This window comes from Sturnira hondurensis, unplaced genomic scaffold (assembly GCF_014824575.4).
Source record: "Sturnira hondurensis isolate 20B ecotype Veracruz unplaced genomic scaffold, ASM1482457v3 Scaffold0020237, whole genome shotgun sequence".
Taxonomy (NCBI): Eukaryota; Metazoa; Chordata; class Mammalia; order Chiroptera; family Phyllostomidae; genus Sturnira; species Sturnira hondurensis.
The window spans coordinates 382,811-403,616 of NW_028092868.1; the positions used below are offsets into that span (position 1 = coordinate 382,811).

General features: G+C 52.9%; 1 protein-coding gene and 1 pseudogene across 1 annotated transcript in view; one reads left to right on the top strand and one right to left on the bottom strand.

Moving 5' to 3' along the window:
- COL13A1 (collagen type XIII alpha 1 chain) overlaps nucleotides 1-20,806 on the bottom strand; it is a 146,479-nt gene that overhangs the window by 95,291 nt on the left and 30,382 nt on the right. The window lies entirely within an intron of this gene.
- Nucleotides 1,255-19,750, top strand: LOC118975282 (60S ribosomal protein L15-like; annotated as a pseudogene).

Here is a 20,806-nt window from a genome sequence, read left to right on the forward strand (position 1 = left end):
AGTAAAAATGGAAAGAAAGGAGCTGAAATTTAGGAAAATTCAAAAATGCTTTAGCTTGGGTGGCAGAGGAAGGCGGGTTTTGAGGGGATGATGTTGAAGTCAGAACTTAGAGAATGAGAAAGAGCAGTGTGAGAGGACCCAGGGACCATCTTTCTCCATCAGAAACAGCAAATGCAAAGGCCCTGAGGTAGGAACAAGCTTGGGTGTCTGGGAAACAGAAAGAAAGGCCTGCGTGGCTGGAGCTGTGACATCTACCACAGTGGCCACTAGCTACTAAGCCATATAAATTTAAATAAGAAATTCAGTTCCTCAGCCTCACTATCTACATTTCAATCCACTAGAACCACATACGGCCAGTGGCTTCTGTATTGTATGGCACAGGTATAAAATATTTTCCTAACTGGAGAAAGTTCTCTTAAGCAGCTGTGCCCTAAAGCTTTGGGAGAAAAGAAGGGGCTGGCATGAGATGAGGTAGGAAAGGCAGGCAGGGGCCAGACCTCAAAGGGTCTTGAAGGTCAGAAGTGGGAGCTGGGCATCTGTCCCAAGTGCACCGGGAAACCTTGGAAGTGTCCAGACTTGGCAAAATCATTTGGCTGAGAGGTGGAAGAGAAACTCCTTTGACCGTCCCACCCTCTGAGCCTGAGGACTCTCCAGAAGTTGGAGCTGAAGGAGAACAGATGTATTCCCTGAGTCTGACGAACCTACACATTCTGAAGAGTATACAGGAAGGCTCCAGAAACTTCCAAGGCCCTGGAATTTCCCCAAGGGACGCGTGGTTCCCCTGAGTGAATGCAGAGGTGGAACTTCTGATCCGGAGGCCATGGGCCCCATCCCAGTCCCTGCAGAAAGACCCCGGTGCCATGCCCACCGGATTCCTCTTTTAAGGGATGAAGTACGTGATCCCCCAGGTGCTGCAATTGCCGCCGACACACAGCCCTCACTCTCGGTTCTCGTGAGGAATTGCTGTGACGACAGCCACCCTGTCCGAGAGGGCCCCCCGAGTGGCCTGGCCCCCAGCCCGACTGGAGACAGGCCTGCAGGGCCACTGCAGCACAGAGCCACCTGTAGGTGTGGCCGAGGCTTTCTTTGAAAGCGGAGCACAGCGCAATTCCTCCCTTTGCCCAAACCTGCTTCCTCCCCTTCCCACATTTCAAAGTCATCTTTGGGGGGAGAGGCCCAGTCTGCCTCTGCCCCTCAGCGTTGCAGAGCAACCAGTCCTTTGGGCCACGGGCAGGAGACAGCCAAGGAGTCGCCATGATGACAGCACTGAGGCAAGCGCTGCCCTTGACCACAGGCAGCTTCCTCTGGGTGGGGGTGGCCACCAGGAGGTCCCCAGAGGGCCCTCCCATGGACACGCCCCACAGGGTAAGAAATCATATTTACTGAGCGTGCCCCTTCTGACACACAGTTTATACAGGTGGTCCTGGTCCCCTCACCAGGCCTTTGAAAGCAGGATTATAAATTATAATTCTCATTCCACTGGAAGCAAAGCCCAAGCTTTGAGGAAATCCAACTTCTCAGAGCTCCCAGAGGCCGAAACGGAGATTTAAAGCCAGGTCTTGTTGATTCTAGAGCACACTCCTTTCGCCTGTACTGTGCTGTGCAGCCTGAACATGCAGCGTTCCAAACCCAGGGCTTTTAGGAGTTTCTGCACGAGTCATTATAAGGAATGTGGACATTTGGATCTCATCTTGCCCTTGCAGTAGTCAGGAACCAAAGCGACACTTTCCTCCCCTATGTCACTCCCGCACACAGTGAGGCCTTTACGCTGCAGCTGCGGCCATCCATCCAAATGTCTGTTACAGCCATTCTCCCTTCCCTGCTCTACAAACACTGCTTTGATGTGCGAACAGCCCCTTGGGGGGGAGGGCGCGCTAACAACTTATTCAGTGGAGTCCAGAATAGTCAACCCAGCTACTGCCCTGACCTATGACTCACTTGGGAGCTGGCTGGGGGACCACTGTGTCTCCCAGGCACTGGAATGGGACGATTCAGGGAATCTGAAGTCCCCCAGGCAGCTCACAGTGGGTAAGGCCTGGAAAGAGGCCAGAAACATTGTGACTTCAGCAGATGAGACCAAACACCCATAAAAGAGTCATTGGGGAGGACAATGGTGACCTGTCCTGGGGACAGGTTGAAGCAGCCTGGGAAGATGTCAGGAGACACCATCCTTGTTGCCAGCCCCCAAATACCACATAAGACTACAGAGTGGGCTTCTGAAGAAACAGGTCCATTAGGGTCAGAAACTCTTGTAGAATTGGGGCTGGGGGAGGGCTTGGGATAAAGATCAAAAAGAGATGTGAAAAAAAGAGAGAGAAAACACCTCTCCACTTATTACAAATAAAGTAAGAATAGAAACTCGCCTTCATGAGAGGACAATCCTGCAGCCCTCTCCAGTGACAGAGCGCAGGGCTGCAGAGCTGGGTGCTGGCCGTGGACCTCTGTGCAGGGCGGAGGGAGACGAGGAGTGAGGCGCTGCTGCCCGAGGGAGCAGGAGCTGAGTCCAGCCAGGGCAGCAGGCCCCCTGGCCTTCCACACCTCCGGCCCCTGCTGCCCCCCTGGAGGAAGTGGGGAAGGGATTTGAGGGGAGGGCAGTGAGACCAGAAAGTGCGGCTGAGCCTGGAAGTCACTTTCCATCGGTTTGGGATCAAAAGCCTGTTCTTTGCAAGCACTGTACTTTAAGATAATCTTTTAAAAGTTTAAGACATCTTTAAAAATTGTTTCGATATTTTTCTTCGTTTTTGGTAAAATTGTTAAGGCAAGCCCAGTCCATCTGATCTGGAGGGAAATAAGGAGTAAATGATTTGAATAGCTTAGGCAGAGAAGGGGGTCAAGGTACCTTCAGTGATGACAGTGGGAATAGAAAACCCCTTGGGGGTGGAGTCACAAGAGCACGTGCCAGTTGGGCGTGGCAGCTCTTGGCTGTGCAAATGTCCGCACTGCCTGTGACAGGTACCGTGAAGGTGAGCTGTCGGAGATGGATGGTCAGGGTGACGGTAGCCTTGCTTGTCCGAAAGCCCCATCCTGGTGCCAGTGTTTCTTTTCTGCAAGATGTTTCATTCTATTTGCATAATGGGGAGGGGATCCCTTTCTGGTCCAATGAAACGTCCTGTCGATCTGTCTCCAGAAAGACACAGGAGAAGTCTGGAGCAGGGAAGACTCACGAATCAGATGCCATCCAAGAGAGACAGAAAAATCTGTCTACCTGCACAGGGCTGTTCTCTTTTTCCCTGGGTGGGGTTTGTTTATACTCCCAGCCTTCCTTATAACACTGAATCAGGGTTTTCTCAAAAGTACCACTGTGCATGAACTTTGGAGCCACACAGACGTGGGTTCAAATCCCAGTGACTCTCAGTAGCTATGGAGCCCCCAGCAAGTGTGTTTTATTTCTCTGAGCCTCAGCCTCCTTCTTTATATAATGGAATTAATTAGATCAGCTTGCAAAGTTGCCGTGAAGCAGGAAATACTGATGTAAGGGTCTTTCTTATACTGAAAAAGCACTCAGTAAATGGCCATTTTGCTTCTTGTTACTAAGCCTGGTATCATGTGGGTTTAAGACATTGGCTACAGGGTGATTTAATTCATTTCAGGCCACAGTTTGCTTACTTTGTCAGCAACCTCAGCTGCCTGGTGTTGTGACACTGATGTGATGATCCGTCTTATTGGCAACCTCTTCCTTTGTCTTGCCCCCTCCCTCAGAGAGTCCCGGCTGGTCCCATTGGCTTCCCCACCTCCGTGATTTAGAAGACTTGAGCAAATGACCTTAGAATCCACTGGGTCCAGACTCGGAACCCAGAGAAGTCGGAAGAGGCAGGAGAGTGGAAGGAACCTGGTACCCTGGGTCTCGGAGGTGCCTTCATTCCTGCAGGGCAGGATCCTGAGCTCTGCAGGGAGAGGGCTCCCTCCCTTTCCCCCACTAGCCCACTGAGGACCTTGATGGGAAGAACCTATGGAACTTTCTTTAAGTTTCTTGGCTGATTTTTGTGGGGCCTGCCTGATTGCTCTTTGGGGTCACAGATGGGGAGGGTAAAGAGAGAGAGATAAGAACCCTGCCCCCACTTCGGCGGGAGGTCCCGACCCTCCCTCCTGGAGCTCCTAATCCTTCTGCCTGCAAATGCTGCTTGTCGTGGACGAAGGCTGAGATGCCGCAGAGCCGGAGGTTTATACACAGACGGGTTATTTATTGGGAGGCTTAGGGCCAGGATGAGCCTGGGCCACATTCTCTTCTGTCCTGGCTCTTCTCACCTGGGTGTGAGCAGGGAGGGAGGAAGAAAGGGGAGACAGAGATGGGGGGATGGGATGGAGGAAGGGGCACTCCTGTGTTGAGGCCACTCTGTGCCTGGTCCTATATGAGGGGTTTCCAGGGAAACCTCACTGACTAGATTGTAATAGGTCACTCGTATCTAATGTGTGTACACGTGAGAGTCGTGCAGACATGTGCAGCCTTAGTCTCTCATCTGTCAACTGGGAGAAAGAATGTCTACTTTCTGGGGTTCCAGAGGAGCCAAAGGGAAGCCCCAGATACGGTGCCTGGAACACTGTAAAGCATTCAATAGATGGTGGCTGTCATGGGGGGTGCAGCAGGGAAAAAATAAAAAAAAGGCAGGGCGTGGAAAAGATGGTAAAATAGGAGAGGAGTTAGGAGGAGTGAGTGAGAGAACTCATCTACTTGCCTGCAGCTGGGGTTTGACCACTTCAGTCTTCTAGCAGCACCTGGGGGTGGCCCCTAGGGGGACCTGGGCTCCCACTAGGGCAGCCCCAGCTAAGAACGATGGAGAGAAAAGCTGAGGGTTCCAAGCAGCAGAGCAGAGCTACAGCTGGTGCCAGTCCCCAAAGGCCTGCATGCTTTCACCAGCAGCCACTGCATGGAGGACGGACCTCCAGTGGGTGGGGATTTGGACCCTTCTGTGGCTCCTTGCAGAGAACCAGAAAAGCACCCTGTGTCTTTAAGGAGGCGCCTGTTGGGAGCCCAGGAGGGAGGAAGGTTAAGATGATTAGCTGGTGCTAACAAATTTAGGATGTGGAAGAAGTCTTTTCTTGGCTGTCTATCAAAGGAAGGATTGAATGTCCCTTAGCTTGGAAAGAGCAGAAGGAGGGGATGAAAGGGCTGGGGGAGGGGAGCAGGAGGGTGTTGTGTGCTTACCAGCTGAGCTTTCTCCCTGGACAGGCCTGCCCTGGGCACTGGGGGTGTGCGGGAGTCAGGCAGGCTTGCAGGGCCTGTGGCTGTCTGTCCTGACTCTGGCCTCCAAATCAGCCTGTCCGTCTGTCGCCGCCCCTCCCCCACTCCCTCAACCCCAGCTCAGGTTATGTCCAAGCAGCTGGGCTGAAAAGTGATCCTAGAGGAAGAAGGCCCTTCCTGTTGATTAGGAACCAGGACACTCTCCCCCAGTCCCCTCCAGCCCCACCAGATCCCCACCTCATCCAGGCTCCCATGTCCTGGGGCCACCTCCTGCCCCTGTCACCAAGGGCTGAGCCATTCTTCGTCTACGTTTCCCCTGTGACCAAGGGAAACATCCACAGCCTCCCAGAGAGATCACAAACCACTCGCAAAAGCCTTCATAAAAGGTTATTTCCGGCACGGGCTGGGAGGAGGAGGGCACGGGAACTGCGCCACGTCCAGGGATGGTTCATTCAGAACTGCCTGGGCACCGGCTCTGTGCCAGGTCCTGTGCCGGGCGCTGCGTTCAGTGGACAGCAAGACACTGCTCCTGTCCCTGCCCCAGGACAAGCCCTCAGCAATGCAACGTCCAGTGGCGGAAAGAGAAAAGAGCAAAATGATGTGCTCCCACCTATAGCAGTGGCTCTGAGAACTCAATGGGCAAAGGATGCATTGGAAAGCTTATCTAAATGCGGATTTCGAGGTCACATCCTTGAAGAGTCTAACACTGTGGGTCTGCTGAGGGGACTAGGGGTCTGCATCTTTAAGCAGAGAGGATGATACTGGTGCTGGTGGAAGTCAGAGTTGGTTTGGAGGAAGGCTGAAACGTAAGGAGCAGGGGGTGCCAAGAAGGGGTACAGGGATGGGTGCAGGAGGCAGCGGGTTTCCGGTGGAGGTGACATGGAGCTGATTCCTGCTGGGGAGAGGGGCAGCAGACAGAAGGAGAGGAAGGGGTGACGTGGGCTAGTCGTTAAGGAAAGGCTTTGTTGGTGTGGCTGGAACACAGAAGAAGAAGGCCAGAGTGAGCAAGAAGTGAGATCTTAGTAAAGAATCCAGGGAAGGCGTTGCTCGGGTTGGCAGCTTTAGGAGCCCTAGCTGCACAGTGCAGGATGGGTGGAGGGGACCAGGCTGGAGGAGAGGACAGTCGTGAGGAGGCTGAGTAAGGGAGGGCTGATGGTGGGAGTAAGACAGTGGCAGGAGGTGGGGAGAAGGGGACAGCCATGGCGGATGCCAAGGAGGCAGAGCCTGCAGGACCTGGTGCCTGGTGGACTGAGGAGTGAGGGAGGGAAGCCACGATGACTGTCAGGCTTCTAGTCTTGGTAGAGGGTGGTGAGGGCTGCTTCTCCCTGAGGCTGGGATGTAAGAGAAAGGAGCTGGTTGGAGAGGAAAGGGGGGGGGGTGCATTTAGTTTTGGACCCAGTCACTCGGAGCCCTTGTTGTGGGCCTGTCACAGAGTGGGCATTGGGCAACTGAACTGGAAGATCCTTGGAGCACGGGGAAGAGAAATAAGCTAAAGATGTAGATTTGGGAGCTGGCAGGACCCAAGCCTGCGGTTTTCAAATTTTTGACTGACCTGGTATTAGAAAGCACAATCAGAAACACAGAAATAAAAGGTTTCATGAAATGGTACTTCCCTTACTATGTGCAATGCACTTGATATTTTCTGCTTCATTTTCCTTTACTTGATTTAATTTAATTTTTAAAAAGTGCTGGCCACAGCTCACTAAATTGATTTCACTGATACATTGTGACCTGCAATTTGAAAAACACAGATCTCCATGGAAATGCAAGTCATTGAGCTGAATGAGATTCCCGTCTGTGACTTCTCCGCCCTCTGAGTGCCTGTACATCACTGGGCACAAAAGTCACAGGAAGCTGGAGAGAGCCTGTGGTCTGCCCCAGCCTGGCACCTTCCAGGAGAGGACCTCCAGAGAAGTCCTAAGCCTTCCGTGAACAAACCAGAGTTGCTCCTCAGAGAGGACCTTGGCTGTCATCTAACCAAATGTCCCATTTTGCAAATAAGGAAAACGTAGGACAGATAATCATATAACTAATTAGGCATTTGACCTTAACACAATGTAGTTTTCTTGCAGGCCTCTCCGGTAAACTCCTACACATCGCTCTTGATCTCTATGAATCCACCTCCCCTGGAATTCCCAGAACGGAGCCCAGGCCCTTCCGAGCCAAGCCACTACAGACGGCCCATCAGCTCAGAAGCTGAGGCTCGATTCCATTGACCTCCCCAGTGCGGCGGTCATTGACAGCCCGGGCACCCCTCCCTCCAGTTTGTAATCACGCAGCAGAGGTACTCTGTGGTTTCAAACATCCTTTAAGGTAGGTAAGGCTTGGTTGGCCATGAGTGCCATGACCATCAGTTGAAACCTCTGGCATATTGTGCAGTTCGAGACCCAGGGGCCCCCCGATCTGTCTGAGACCCAGGGGTTGCCTCTCCTGCTGGGACAGTGGGCAGTGTGAGGAGATGACCATCGGCCACGATTTCTTTGCAGGAGGCCTTGGGTCCCAGGCTCTGCAGCTGGAGAACATAAACAGTTTACTCTCGCTGCATTGCTGCAGCCTGAGCAACGAGGAAGATTTAACCTTGCCGGGTCCTGGCACCAGCTCATGTGTGTGCAGACCCTGGGACTGTGAGGGCCACGGCTCCAGTGTGCACGCTGCCGCCCAGCTGCTGCTGGGCCGCTGTCTGAAGCCCTCAGGAGGGCCCAGCAGCTCTTTGGGAGCTGGGCTCTTTTCTCCCCACAGGAGTAAACCCCGAGGGAGGCAGACACCGGCCCCCTGGTAGCACACTGGGGGCAGTATCTGGGCTCCCATAGCCTGTCTTGACTGCAGGAGACAGGTGTAAAGAAGACTATAGCCTCATGGAAAGCCAGCATTCAGAGTGGGGATAATGTTAGTGCCTGCATAAGCATAGTCAGATGAGCCTTTGAGGCAGGGAGTGGGAGGGGGAAGGATGCGGCATGACGGGGCGGCTACAGAATAAGGACGGACGTCACGTGGTGACCAACCGACCGTGAAGGTTGGTTCTGGGCCCTGCTGTGGACAGAGCTTTTCATGACACCAATCTGATCAGGTCACGGCTCTGCTCAACACCTTGGGTGGCTCCCCATTGCTTTCAACATGAAGGATAAAACTTTCACACGGTCTGCAAATCCCCACGTGCTCCAGTTCCCGCTGAGCTTCTGAACTTGGTCCCGCACCACTCTCTCCCCCAGGCCCCCTCTGGCCACACCATTCCACCTTCTGTTCCTCATTCTCAGCCCACGCCCTCCCACCTCAGAGTCCTTGCACATGCCGTTCCCTCTGCCTGAAATGCTCTCCCTTCCTAAACTTTGCTTGGTCAAGTTCCACTCCTCCGGGATCACCCCTCAGGGGAGCCTTCCTGGACCACCCTGACCCTCGTGACTTTTTCTAGCTTTTCTTGGGACTCTGTATCTATTTCCCTTTGGTCCCTATATGCAATTTTACATTTGCTGGAGAGGTGGATGGCAGCCCCCTCCCTCACTAAACTGTAAGTTCTGTGAGAGCGAGGGCTGTGATTTGCCTACCCTTGAGTCCCCAGCACCTATTGAAGGCCTGGCTGAGAGTGGGTGTTCGATGATACAAGCTGAATGCAGGCATACATGAATGAATAAAAGGATGCTATTGTAATTTTGTGCGAGGCAATCCTATCCCCTGGGACTGACACCTTACATGGTGATTCGTAGAGTATCTGCTCCACGCCAAGGGCTGGGGAGAGGGCACGGAGCTGACGGACGAGAGGGGAGACAGGCATGTAGGGAAGCCACAATAACACAGCAGGATGAGGTTGTGCTCCGGGGACAGCCTGGCTCTAAGGAAGCTTTTAGCAGAGGCATTTGGTGAGGGTGGGGCTGGGCTGGGGAGGACTTTCCTGAGACCACAACTGAAGTCCAACCTGAGGGGTAAGTGAGAGCTTACAGGCAAAGATGGAGGTAGGGTGTCCTGGTAGAGGGCAGAGCCAGGGCACCGTGCAGCAGGGAGGGAGCCCCAGGAAGGCTGTTCCGCAGCAGCGAGGCCAAGGGCTGTGCAGGGCGAGTGGGAAGAGATGGGCCAGATGGGCCCAGTTGGATTTTACTGGGAAGGCACTGGTGCCACTGAGGGGTTTCAGGTGGCAGGGTCACAGAAGACTGTCCTCCTGGGTAAAAGGAGAGTCTGGGGCCCCTCCAGCCCAGGCGCCTGGGGGAATGAAGCCCACGGGGCAGAGGGGCATGGGCTAGGTTAGGAAAATTCCAGACTTTGTTGCCAGCTGAAGCCTCAAGGGACTGATTTCCTCCCTGACGTCAACTTAAAGGTCACACAGATCCCAGGTTTGCTTTCAGGAGCCACTTAGGGTCTGCGTGTTATGCTTGTACTCAGATCCCTTTGGGATCCAGTGACATTCCCAGGCCGACCGCCCCGCGGGGTAACCGGTCCCCTGAGCCCCAGAGACGCCGTAAGAAGCAGGACTGCCTTTAATTTGTCCTAAACTTACCTTGCTCAAGTTTCAAAGGTGGAGGGGGCACCATCCTAGAATTTTGGGAGTGAGTGGAGAAGGAAGTACGCCAGGCGCTGCCGCGGTGGGAAGGGGAACTCAGGTCATCTCTGACTCCGGGCTGCCGAACCACATCAGCTCTAGGGCTGTCTTCCCACCACAACCTCACCAACAGGCTGCCCCTTCCTCCCCCAAACCCAGGTCCCTCCCTGTGCCCGCCTAGGACAGGCCAGAGCTGATGAGCAAGAAGTGAAACTGGGCCATCAACTGACTTCTCACTCGAGCAAACAGAGGCCACAGATGAGGGTGCATGTAAATTACAGGACCCCTAGGTAACCAGGCTCCCTCAGTGCCACTGGCTACCCCTCCAGCCTCTCCTTCCAGCCCTGGCTCTATTCCGCCAGGAAACCTGCCCCAGCAGCACCCGGGGTTGAAGTCATTCTCCAGCTCCAGCCCTTTCAGAGCCCAGACCAGGCCTGGGCTCCAGTTAAAAAGCTCTAAGTCCTAGCTGGCTTCTCGCCACCTCTCGCCCCCACAAGCAGGCCATCAGCAAGGCCTGCCAGCTTCACTTCCAAAACACGGCCCCAGTCTGTTGACATCACCTCTCATCTGGGCACTCCCCACAGGCTCTTCTCATCCTGCCCCTCTGGCCCCCTCCCACCCTCAACCCGGCCATCCATTCTCAACCAGCAGCAAGAGGAAAGTAAAATGTAATGTGAGCCCGTGGCTGTCCTTCTTAAAGCCCTCCAGAGGCTCCTGGTTCACAGACGGCAAAATTCACAAACCCCACAGGCCAGCGCCACACGAGGCACCGCAGAGCTGGCCCCGAGACGGCCTCCCTCGCTCCCTTTCCCTCACTCCGTGGGCCACTCGGCCCTTCTTTCTCTGCTGCTGACACACCAGGCTCATTCCCACCTCAGGGCCTTTGCACCCTCTTGATGACTAGAGTGCTCATTCTCCATCCTCTGTTTTAATGATTATTTTTTAACTTTTTTTTTACCCTTACCCAAGGACAATTTTTTCATCGCTCTTAGAGAGAGAAAGAGAGAGAAATGTCTATGTGAGAGAGAGACCTCGATCAGTTGGCTTCTCATACACACCTCCACCAGGGAGCCAACCCACAACCTAGGTCTGTGCCCGAACTGGGAACTGAACCCTCAAACTTTTGTTGTATAGGATGATGCTCCAACCAACTGAGCCACCTGGCCTGGGCTTAATGATTTAATTAATTTATTTAATAGACCATTTATAGTGCTTTGTTTTAGGCCAGGCTTAACTTTTCAAGTTCTAACTAATGTCTTAGCTCTTTGCAAGTTCGGCTTCCTCCTGCCAGTTCAAACGCTTCCTTCTCACGGAGGCCTTCCGTCACCACCATCAATGACAGGGACACCACTGCTCCCCGCCGGGCCCTACAGCGAATTTGCCTTTATTCATTTTTGACGTAGCCCTCCACTAGGCTGGACGCTCCGGGAGGGCAAGGCCTGTCTGTCGGGTTGACTCAGATTCCTAGAGCCCAGCATGATGCCTGCCCTGGAGAATGAATGAGACGGGTCACGCGGCCAGAGAGGCTTCTAAGATCGCCACACTCTCTAACCCCCACAGCTGGCCGCACAAATTACAGGGTCTGCAGTGAGAGGAGTCCTATGGACACTGCTCAGAGGCCCAGTCAGGGGATGGGCTTTTAGAGAAGGCGGGGTCAGGTCTTGTCCGTAAATACGAAACAAAAATTGGCACGTTTGTAGCAAATGGTAATCTACTTGATAGCTTCCGAAGAAGCTTCACACATATGAACTCACTGGCCTCTCCCAGCCACTCAGGGAGGCTGCCACAGCCCCATTCGACAGACACGGGAGCTGAGGTCCAGAAAGTCAGGGCCACACAGTGTGCACCGGAGCTGGGGCTCACGTCACCTTCCAGTGCAGTTCTGAAGCCTTTACAAAGGTCCGTGCCCAGCGGAGCACCGGTGCTCTGTACAACAGCATCACTTCACTGGTAGGTTCTTAGGACTGTGGTGAAACGACGTATTACAAACCCAGCTGAGGCTCAGAGAAGTTAAGCCACTTGCCCATTGTAACACAGTGGGATCCCAAAATTCAGCCAGCAGATAATCCTGCCACTTGTTCGTAGAGACACTTCCAGACGTGGCTGGGTGACCCTGAAAGACACCCTTGTCTCTGCACCTTAGCCAGTCTGTGAAGTTCAGGTTCTCACTGGACCCCGCCTGGCTCCGACACGAGCAGGGGAAGGAGGAGAGCAGAGGTGTGGCTGCTGCTCCCTCCTGTGGCCCCTCGGAACGTGGGGAAGGGGCTGCCTGGGTGCCTTGGAGCAAGGGCAGGCCCCACACTGCCCAGGGCACCACGGATGGAGTGTCACCAGTCTGGGGGTACCCAGTCCACCAGGGCACCAGCCTCCTGTGCTGGCTGGGTGACCAAGACCAGGGCTGCATGGGACTAAAGATAGGCAGGGCCGTCCTGGAGTTTCCCAAGGCCAAGAGACTCCTAACCACAGGGGGAGTTGAAGGTGGGCACATGCTCTGAGGTCAGCCACCCACTGCAGAGCTGCCAAAATGAACATCAGAAATGCGTCTCCAGCCTGAGCTTCCTTTGGACAAAAAAATCTGGTCCCTTCTCTGTATGTCTATTTCTTTGTCATTCTCCTTTTCTTTTTTAGCAGAATCTTTGAGACTGTTGATCTACAGAAACATGAACCTACTGCGTAGGTGTCCATTCCACAAGTGGGGGCACGGAGGATGAATTAAGGGCAAGGCTGATTTCTAACTCTCAGGGGAAGCCCCGCCCTCCACAGAAGAGAGGGGAGAGAGAAACTCTCGGAGTGGGCGGGGCATGCAGAGATCAGGTCTGACTTCATCCCTGGAGGTAGCTGTGTGGTGGGTGGAGCCAGTCAGTTTTAGGGATATGGCAGTATCTCTAGTTCTGTTAGGAAGGACAGGCTGTCTCAAGAATAAATGAATCCCAGTCACCTGGCCTGGCCTGAGCTCTTGGCCTCAGGAGGCGTCAGGGCCATGGCATTGGCTGACACTGGCCACTGGGCTGTTTTATGTCCTTCTGCCTTATTTCAGTTTCCATAAAACTCCTGCCCCTCTGTGACCACAGCAGTGATTCTTGAACCCATTTTGGGGACAAGACATGGTGGAAAGAACCCAACTTGTCCCCATCTGTCCGTGCAGGTTGGAGCAGGTTCCTTTTTTCCCTCTTAGGGCACAGGTGGCAAACACAGGGCCCACGGGCCAAATCCGGCCCTCTGCCTTGTTTTATCTGCCCGGCACCTTGTTTCTACCCAGCGGCAGTGCCGAGCTATCACTTAACTGTTAAGGAGTAGTTACATTTATACAGTCCTAAAATTACATTCGGCCCTTTGAAGGCAACTGTGACGCTGATGTGTCCCCCGGTGAAAATGAGTTTGACACCCCTCGCTTAGGGCCTTATTTTCCCCGAAAGCAAAACCAACAGATTGGATAATACCAGAGGATTTTACATCTTGCTCCTGGAGTTCTGAGGTGCCTGGAGGGGGACACCACTGGGACACAGCCTGGGCACCAAGTCCCCCCAAGTTCCACACGGGGGTTCTGCTCTTACATTTGTGTGAGGTATTTGTTGGGCTGCACGAAAGACCCCTTTCAAAGACAGGGTTTGCCACTGCTGTGCCCCCACCCCGCTGCCCAAAGTGATCTCTGACTCCTCTTTGGTGCTGCAGTCTGGACCTGGCAGCTGTGGGGAGGAGGCATGTGCCCCCTTCCGTCCCTGCAGGACTGGGTTTGGGGAGGCAGAAACTATCCCCTCATTTCTGGTCAGGATCCAGAGTTAGGCCAACATCCGCCCCCCACCCACCGCAGCTTAAAGGCCCCTCATTCTTCCCCCCTATGCCTAGCTCGCTCCTCCTGCTCCTTCCTCAGCTAAGTTGGGGATGCTTGGCAGACGCCAGCATTGTGATGGTAAGGAATGGGAGCTGGATGCTTCCAGAGCTGAAGGGACTTCCCAAAGTCCGGTTCCGTCTCACGCGTGGCAGAGAAGAAACAAAGGGCTGAGTTAGGGGAGAGGAATGAATGATGTGTGTGTGCAAAATATTGGGCAGGACACACACAGAGATACACACAGCCTCAGTTAAGCAAAAGGAGCCTCTTTTATCCAGAATACCATATTTTTAGGAGAAAGGTGCACATGACTCCAAGAGTAATGTAACAGAGATTTAAAAAATCTCCGTGCGAGCCCTGGCTGGCGTAGCTCAAGGATTGAGCACGGGCCTGCGAAGCAAAGGATCGCGGTTCGATTCCCAGTCAGGGCACATGCCTGGGCTGCAGGCCAGTTCCCAGTGGGGGACACATGAGAGGCAACCACACATTGATATTTCTCTCCCTCTCTCCTTCCCTTCCCCTCTCTCTGAAAATAAATAAAAAAAATATTTTTTAAAATCTCCGTGTGCTCCCATCATCCTTTCTCATTCAGTCCAATGACTGCGCCGCCCCTTTGCCACCGCCCCTTTGCTGTGCTCGTTCTGAGGTAAAAACAGAACACCCCACGCCGGTCATTGCCCCTGAGGGCCAACCACGTCGAACGACCCAGCCAGCGTGACAGTGTCAAGTGTCTGGAACTAGAATAACGTGCAGACCCACCAGTCAGAACCGAGAACAGCCGTGATTGATGGGTCACGTCACCATGGAATGTGGATGCGGCCACCATGTCCAGACTCAGGAGCACCATGAGGGACGGGCAATTCTTCATTAGAAAAGGACTGTCACCAGGTCCTAAGCTCAAAGGGAACTAACTGAGGAGGACACTCAGGCTGCCAAAGCCCTGGGGGCCTGGGCATTCCAGAACTGGAGGTGCAGCTTGAAGACCCCTCCAGCACACGGCCACTCTGCCCTGTCCACACTGCCCTCAGGAAGTCTGGGACCTGCACTCCTCCTTACTGGCCTGTCATGGTGTGCTAGGCCCCCTGTGACAGTTTGAATAACTATGTGGGGAGCTGGCTTCCACTTAAAACCAGCCACCTGTGGGGCATGTCCTACTGCTCCAGGCTGGGCTGGCTCATGGCACTTCCTCCCCACTTGGGTGGGGGGGAGGCTGCTGGAGCCCTCTGCTGGGCTCGACCCTCAATCCAGCCTCTAGGAGCCTCCCTGGGTCTCCAATGGATGGAAGAGTTGGCCTGCCCAGCCACCTCCTGCTCCTTTTGCTGCACTCCCGCCCCGGCGGAGACATTCCCGCAGTGCCTTGCCTGCCATACCTGCCACACACGGACAGAGGGCAAAGGCTGGAAGGGGGTGGGAGGAAGCGTCAGGCTGAAAACGAGTTTGTGAAGTGAGCCGAAAAGAATGACAGGAAGGTCCTGAGCCAGCCCTGCTGCCACTCAGCTGGTGGAGGGTCTGAGCCTTCTGTGCTGCTCTGGCCCTCCCCTCCCCACCTGCCTGCCTTGCCCTGGTAGCCTCTGCCAGTCCACCCCCTGCCAGCCATGCAGAGCCTGCGCTGGGGGTCTCTGCCCCCTGGAACTGGTGCCTTAGGTACAAATGCCAGCTGTGTGGGCCACCGTGTCTAGTGTGGTCCTCAATTGCCGTCCCCTGCCTTGACTGTACTCCACCTCACAGGAGCTGGGACCCCAGGGGTGGGGGCACCAGCACTGCAGCTGGATTGTCCCAGGGAGGCACCCACCTGCCACCACCTGTGGGCCGGCTCCCGCCTGAGTCTTTGGTCTCTGCTGTAGTCACGGCTTCGCCTGTGTATCCCTTTACCAGGACTGTGGGCTCCTCCTAGTTCCCTGAGCACATGGCGGAGTCAGTAAGTTAGGGAAAGAGACAGAGACAGAGAGAGAGAGGGAGGGAGAGGGAGTCTGCGTTCCAACACGGCTCTGGTCCGTTCCAGGCGGACTACTTGGCTTTCAATACTTCTGGCTCCAGCATCCACTAGCTCTGTGACCTTGGCCACATTTCATAACCTCCTTGGGCCTCAGTTTTCTGAGTGTGTAAAATGAAGATAATAATAGTACCTGCCACGTAAAGTAATTATGAGGATTAAATGAGATAATTCAATTAAGTGCTTATAACAGTGCCTGGCACTGAGCAAGCCTTCAAAACATGCTGTTGCTATTATCACTATTAATGAGTGTCCTCCAGGCTTATTGCACACCACCTCCCCAGACAAGCATTAGGGCCATTGCCAAGTCCTTCCCCTGCGAGCTGCAGGGCACCACTCCGGTCACTGTAGGATGTCCATCAGAAGCGTCTTTCCTAATGTATCTGATGAAGTTTTGGAGCTGGCTTTCAGTGCCAACCCTGCCACTTCCTAACCATGTGCCCTTGAGAGAAGTACTCTGAGCTTCAGGGTCCTCATCTGGAAAATGTGGTAACATGAGCCTTAACCTTAGAGAGATGCTGAAGGATGAAGTGAGGTCTGCATGGTGCAAAGCAGGCAGTCACACTAGTAGCTGTCGGAGACCATCCAGGCTGCCTTGATGGTCGAATGGGAATCTACCAGGGAGTAACTGAGGTGAGAGGCTGGCTCGGTAGTGACAAAGAGTGGGGCAATCAGAAAGGGAGTGAGTGGCTGGGTGACCCTAGGAGGAACTGAGAGTTGTGTCCATGTGCCCAGCGTACCCCACTTTCCAGTCCCTCATAAGGGTCACGGGCTCTTCCTGTTTACTACCCCCTTCCTCCAAGAAGCACCCGGCGTATCTTTAACATTGAGGTGATAGAACTTTCTTCTAGGACCCTTCATGGTAGAGACTAGGCCAGCGGATTCTCTACCCTCGGCAGCCTGGGCCAAGCCTCGAGCTCTTCAGCCCACATGGGATGGGGGCTCGCCCTGGGAGAGGCAGGAGCTCTTGGAAATGGAGTCCGCAGCCTGGGTGCCCAGAGAAGGCTCCCCAGCAAGATGCGCCCTTGCCCTCCCTCTGCCCTGCGCAGTGAGGCCGGCAGCCAGCCAGCGCCAGGGAAGGTCTTTCTTTTCTAGGGCCCTAGCACTGCACTTCCCTTCCCCACGCTCCCATCAAGGCCCTCAGCACGTCCACAGGAACATCCCGCAACCCCTCCCACCCAACCCCTAGCTTGTCTTTCTCCACCCTACTCCCATCGGCTCTGTCCTTGGGGGCACAGGTGCTGGCACTCAAGCCTGGGGCTTGAGACTTCCAGCCAAGAGGGAGGCATAGGTAGATACACTTGGCCTCCTCACACAACCAAAAGAAGGACAACAACAAATTTTAAAATAAAAAGTAACCAGAACTGCCAGAAAGCCGAACTATATAGAAGTCCAGCAACTAAGGAGTTACAGAAGAAACATCCATCCAGACTGGCAGGAGGGGTGGAGATGGGCAGCGGGGTGGAGAGGACTTGCAGCAAGGCAGCGGCTGGGGGAGTGGGCAGTCCCACATTCGCGTGCAGATAACTGGGAGAAACAACTGGGGAGTGAGACAGATTGCGCAACCACGGGTTCCAGTGTGGGGAAATAAAGCCGCAGAACCTCTGATTGAAAAAACCTGTGGGAGTTGAGGTGGTGGGAGAAACTCCCAGCCTCACAGGAGAGTTCATTAAAGAGACCCACAGGGTACTAGAATGTATACAAGCCCACCCATCTGGGAATCAGCACCAAAAGGGTCCAATTTGCTTGTGGGCAGCAGAGGAAATAAATGAAAGCCAGCAGAGTGCTGAGCAAGCAGCATTGTTCCCTCTTGGACCTCTCATCCACATACAGCACCACAACCCAGAAACATGGGTTGCCCCACCCTGGTGAAAACCTAAGGTTCTTCCCCTTACTACTTAACAGGCACACTGAAACAAAAAAATATGTCCCAAATGAAAGAACAGATCAAAGCTCCAGAAAAAGCCCTGGCTGGTGTAGCTCAGTGGGTTGAGCTCAAGCCTGCAAACCAGAGTATTGCGGTTCGATTCCCAGTCAGGGCATATGCCTGGGTTGCAGGCCAATTCCCAGCAGGGGACACATGAGAGGCAACCATACATTGATATTTCTCTCCCTCTCTCCTTCCCTTCCCCTCTAAAGATAAATAAATAAAATCTTAAAAAAAAAAAAGCTCCAGAAAAAATGCAACTAAGTGATGAAGAGATAGTCAACCTACCAGAGACAGAGTTCAAAACAGTGGTAATCAGTGGTAAACAGTGCTAACAGAAATGGTGGAGTATGGCTGCAAAATAAAGAAAAGGTTCCTGGTTCATAGTAAAGGCTATGAAAAGTGAAATAAAAGAAAATGTACAGGGAACCAACAGTGAGGCAAGGAAACTGGGACTCAAATCAATGCTTTGGACCAGAAGGAAGAAATAAACATTCAACTGGAACAGAAGGAAGAAACAAGAATTTAAAAATATGAGGAGAGGCTTAGGAACCTCCAGGACATCTTTAAATGTTCCAACATCCAAATCATAGGGGTGCCAGAAGGAGAAGAGGAAGAAGAATACATGGAAAATTCATTTGAAAACATAATAAAGGAGAACTTCCCCAATCTGGCAAAGGAAATAGACTTCCAGGAAGTCCAGGAAGCTCAGACAGTCCCAAAGAAGGTGGACCCTAGGAAGCACACACCAAGGCACATCACAATTACATTACCCAAGGCTAAAGATAAGGAGAGAATCTTAAAAGCAGTAAGAGAAAAGGAGATGGGTACTTACAAAGAAGTGCCCATATGGCTGTCAGCTGATTTCTCAAAAGAAACCTTGCAGACAGGAAGGGGCTGGAAAGAAGTATTCCAAGTCATGAAAGGCAAGGACCTACATCCAAGATTACTCTATCCAGCAAAGCTATCATTTAGAATGGAAGGGCAGATAAAGTGCTTCCCAGATAAGGTCAAGTTCAGGGACTTCATCATCACCAAGACCTTATTTTATGAAATGTTACAGGGACTTATCTAAGAAAAAGAAGATAAAAAATACAAACAGTAAAATGACAACAAAGCCACAACTATCAACAACCAAACCTAAAAAAGGCAAAAATGAACTAAGCCAACAACTAGAACAGGAACAGATTCCCAGAAATGAAGATCACATAAAGGGTTAACAGCAAGGAGGGGGATAAGATACAGGGAATAAGAAGCATAAATTGTAAGTACAAAATAGACAGGAAGAGGTTAAGAATAGTATGGGAAATTGAGAAGCCGGAGAACTTATATGTATGACCCATGAACATGAACTAAGGAAAGGGGGGGTGCAGGGTGGAGAGGAGTTAAGGGGAGAAAAAAAACGGGACAATTGTAATAGCATAATCAATAAAATATATTTTAAATAAATAAATAAATTTGCTATGGCCAGAAAAAAAAATGTCTTGGGCTTGAGTGCTGGCTCTGTCTCTTGCGGTGGGCATTGGGTGATCCCTGAACAGCTGTGATCCTGTGTCCTCATCTTTGACATGGGGACAACTACAGTCCTACAGCACAGAATGGTTGATGGGAGTATAAGCAACACTGTATGTAAAGCATAGTCGCCCCTTTCTGTCCAGCCGCAGCCAGCAGGTGAGCCGAGATGGGCACTTACGACCACATCCAGCAGCCGCAGAGGCAGAAGCAGTCAGTCTGGTGTAATGTGCTTCCTTCTCAGGGCGCTCTGCTGGCAGCACGGTCAGCTCTCTGCGCTCCCCACGTTCCCCACCGTGCCCAGTGAAGAACACAGGCTGGGATACAAGGCCGGGCACGGCACTGGATTTGTGTGCGTTGTGGTGGTGGCAAATGCCCAGTTCCTAAGAGTACGACGTACAGCAAGCCTATGCATCATGATATCCACCAGCCGCGGTTTGAGGAAGCCTTCAGTCTGCTGCCGAGGAGCAAGCCAGACGCCACTGCGGGGCTCGGAGGGTCCTGAATTCTTACTGGGCTGGTGAAGATTCAGTGGACAAACTCTTTGAGGTTGTCCTCGTTGACCCATTCCATAGGCCATCAGATGGAATCCTGGCCCCCCGTGGATCACCCAGCCAGTCCACAAGCACGGGGAGCTGTGAGGGCTGACATCAGCTGCAGGCAGCGAGAGCCACGGGCTCGGGAAGGGCCACGAGTCCCACCACACTATTGGGGGCTCTCACTCTGCAGCACGGAGAAGGTGTAACAAACGCTCTTCGGCTCCACTGCCACCGCTAACCTAGTATTTGTAAAATTATTTTTTATATTTTATTTCTTTTTTTATTTTTAGAGAGGGGGAGGGAAGGAGAAAGAGAGGGAGAGAAACATCAATGTGTGGTTGCCTCTCACATGGCCCCCATGGGGACCAGGCCCGTAACCCAAGCATATACCCTGACCGGGAATCGAACTGTGACCCTTTGGTCCGCAGCCCGCGCTCAATCCACCAAGTTGCACCAGCCAGGGCGTATTTGTAAAATTCTTATCTAGAAAAACAGTTTGGGATAGTCTTGGCCTAAAAAGATACATGCCACGATCACAGTCACTTCCCTGGGCTCACAGGCTCACCATTGCCTGACTCCTCCCTGGCCCCCACCTACCTACCGGGTGGCCAACACTTGCCTGATTTGCCTCTGCAATTATCCCCCTCCCTCGGCCCCTTCCACAGGCCTTTCTGTGTCTCCTCTTAGCACAACTCTTGCAGCTTCTTTCTCAGTCCTCTCCTTGACTCGAATTTTCGTCCTCTACACTGCAGTGCGCACAGCTGGACTCCGTCACACCCTTTCAGAGGAACCTTCAGGGTGGTGTTCCACTCTCTCCCTGGTCTGTTTCCCCCGCCCCCAACTTTTCATTCCAGACTTATCTCTAACAACATCCTTCCATGAGAGCTTGCTATAGCCATTCCAGAGTATTTCTCCTTTTCCAGAATGGAGAGTAAAACAAGCAAATTCCTCAGGTCTCTATACTTTTATTACACTGTTTCCTTTGCTTACAATATCCTTATACACATACTCAATTCCTGATGTCTTACTTGTCATTTGGCATTACTTGGCATTTCTTACTTGGCATTTCAAGGCCTGCTTCAAATGCCACTTCTTCTAGGAAGCCTTTCCTGATTTCTCCCTTCTAAAGTAATCACTTCTTTCTCTTGCATTTTCCAAATGTGATGCTTCTGCTTCCGCTTAGTGTCTACCTGGTTCTGGTTGGAGAGACTGGTCTGCTTCACCCTGCACCCCCATGGCACTGAGCATGGGCCTGGAGTGGCTGTTAACCCATGGAGGGCCCAAGTCCTGTGCCAACAT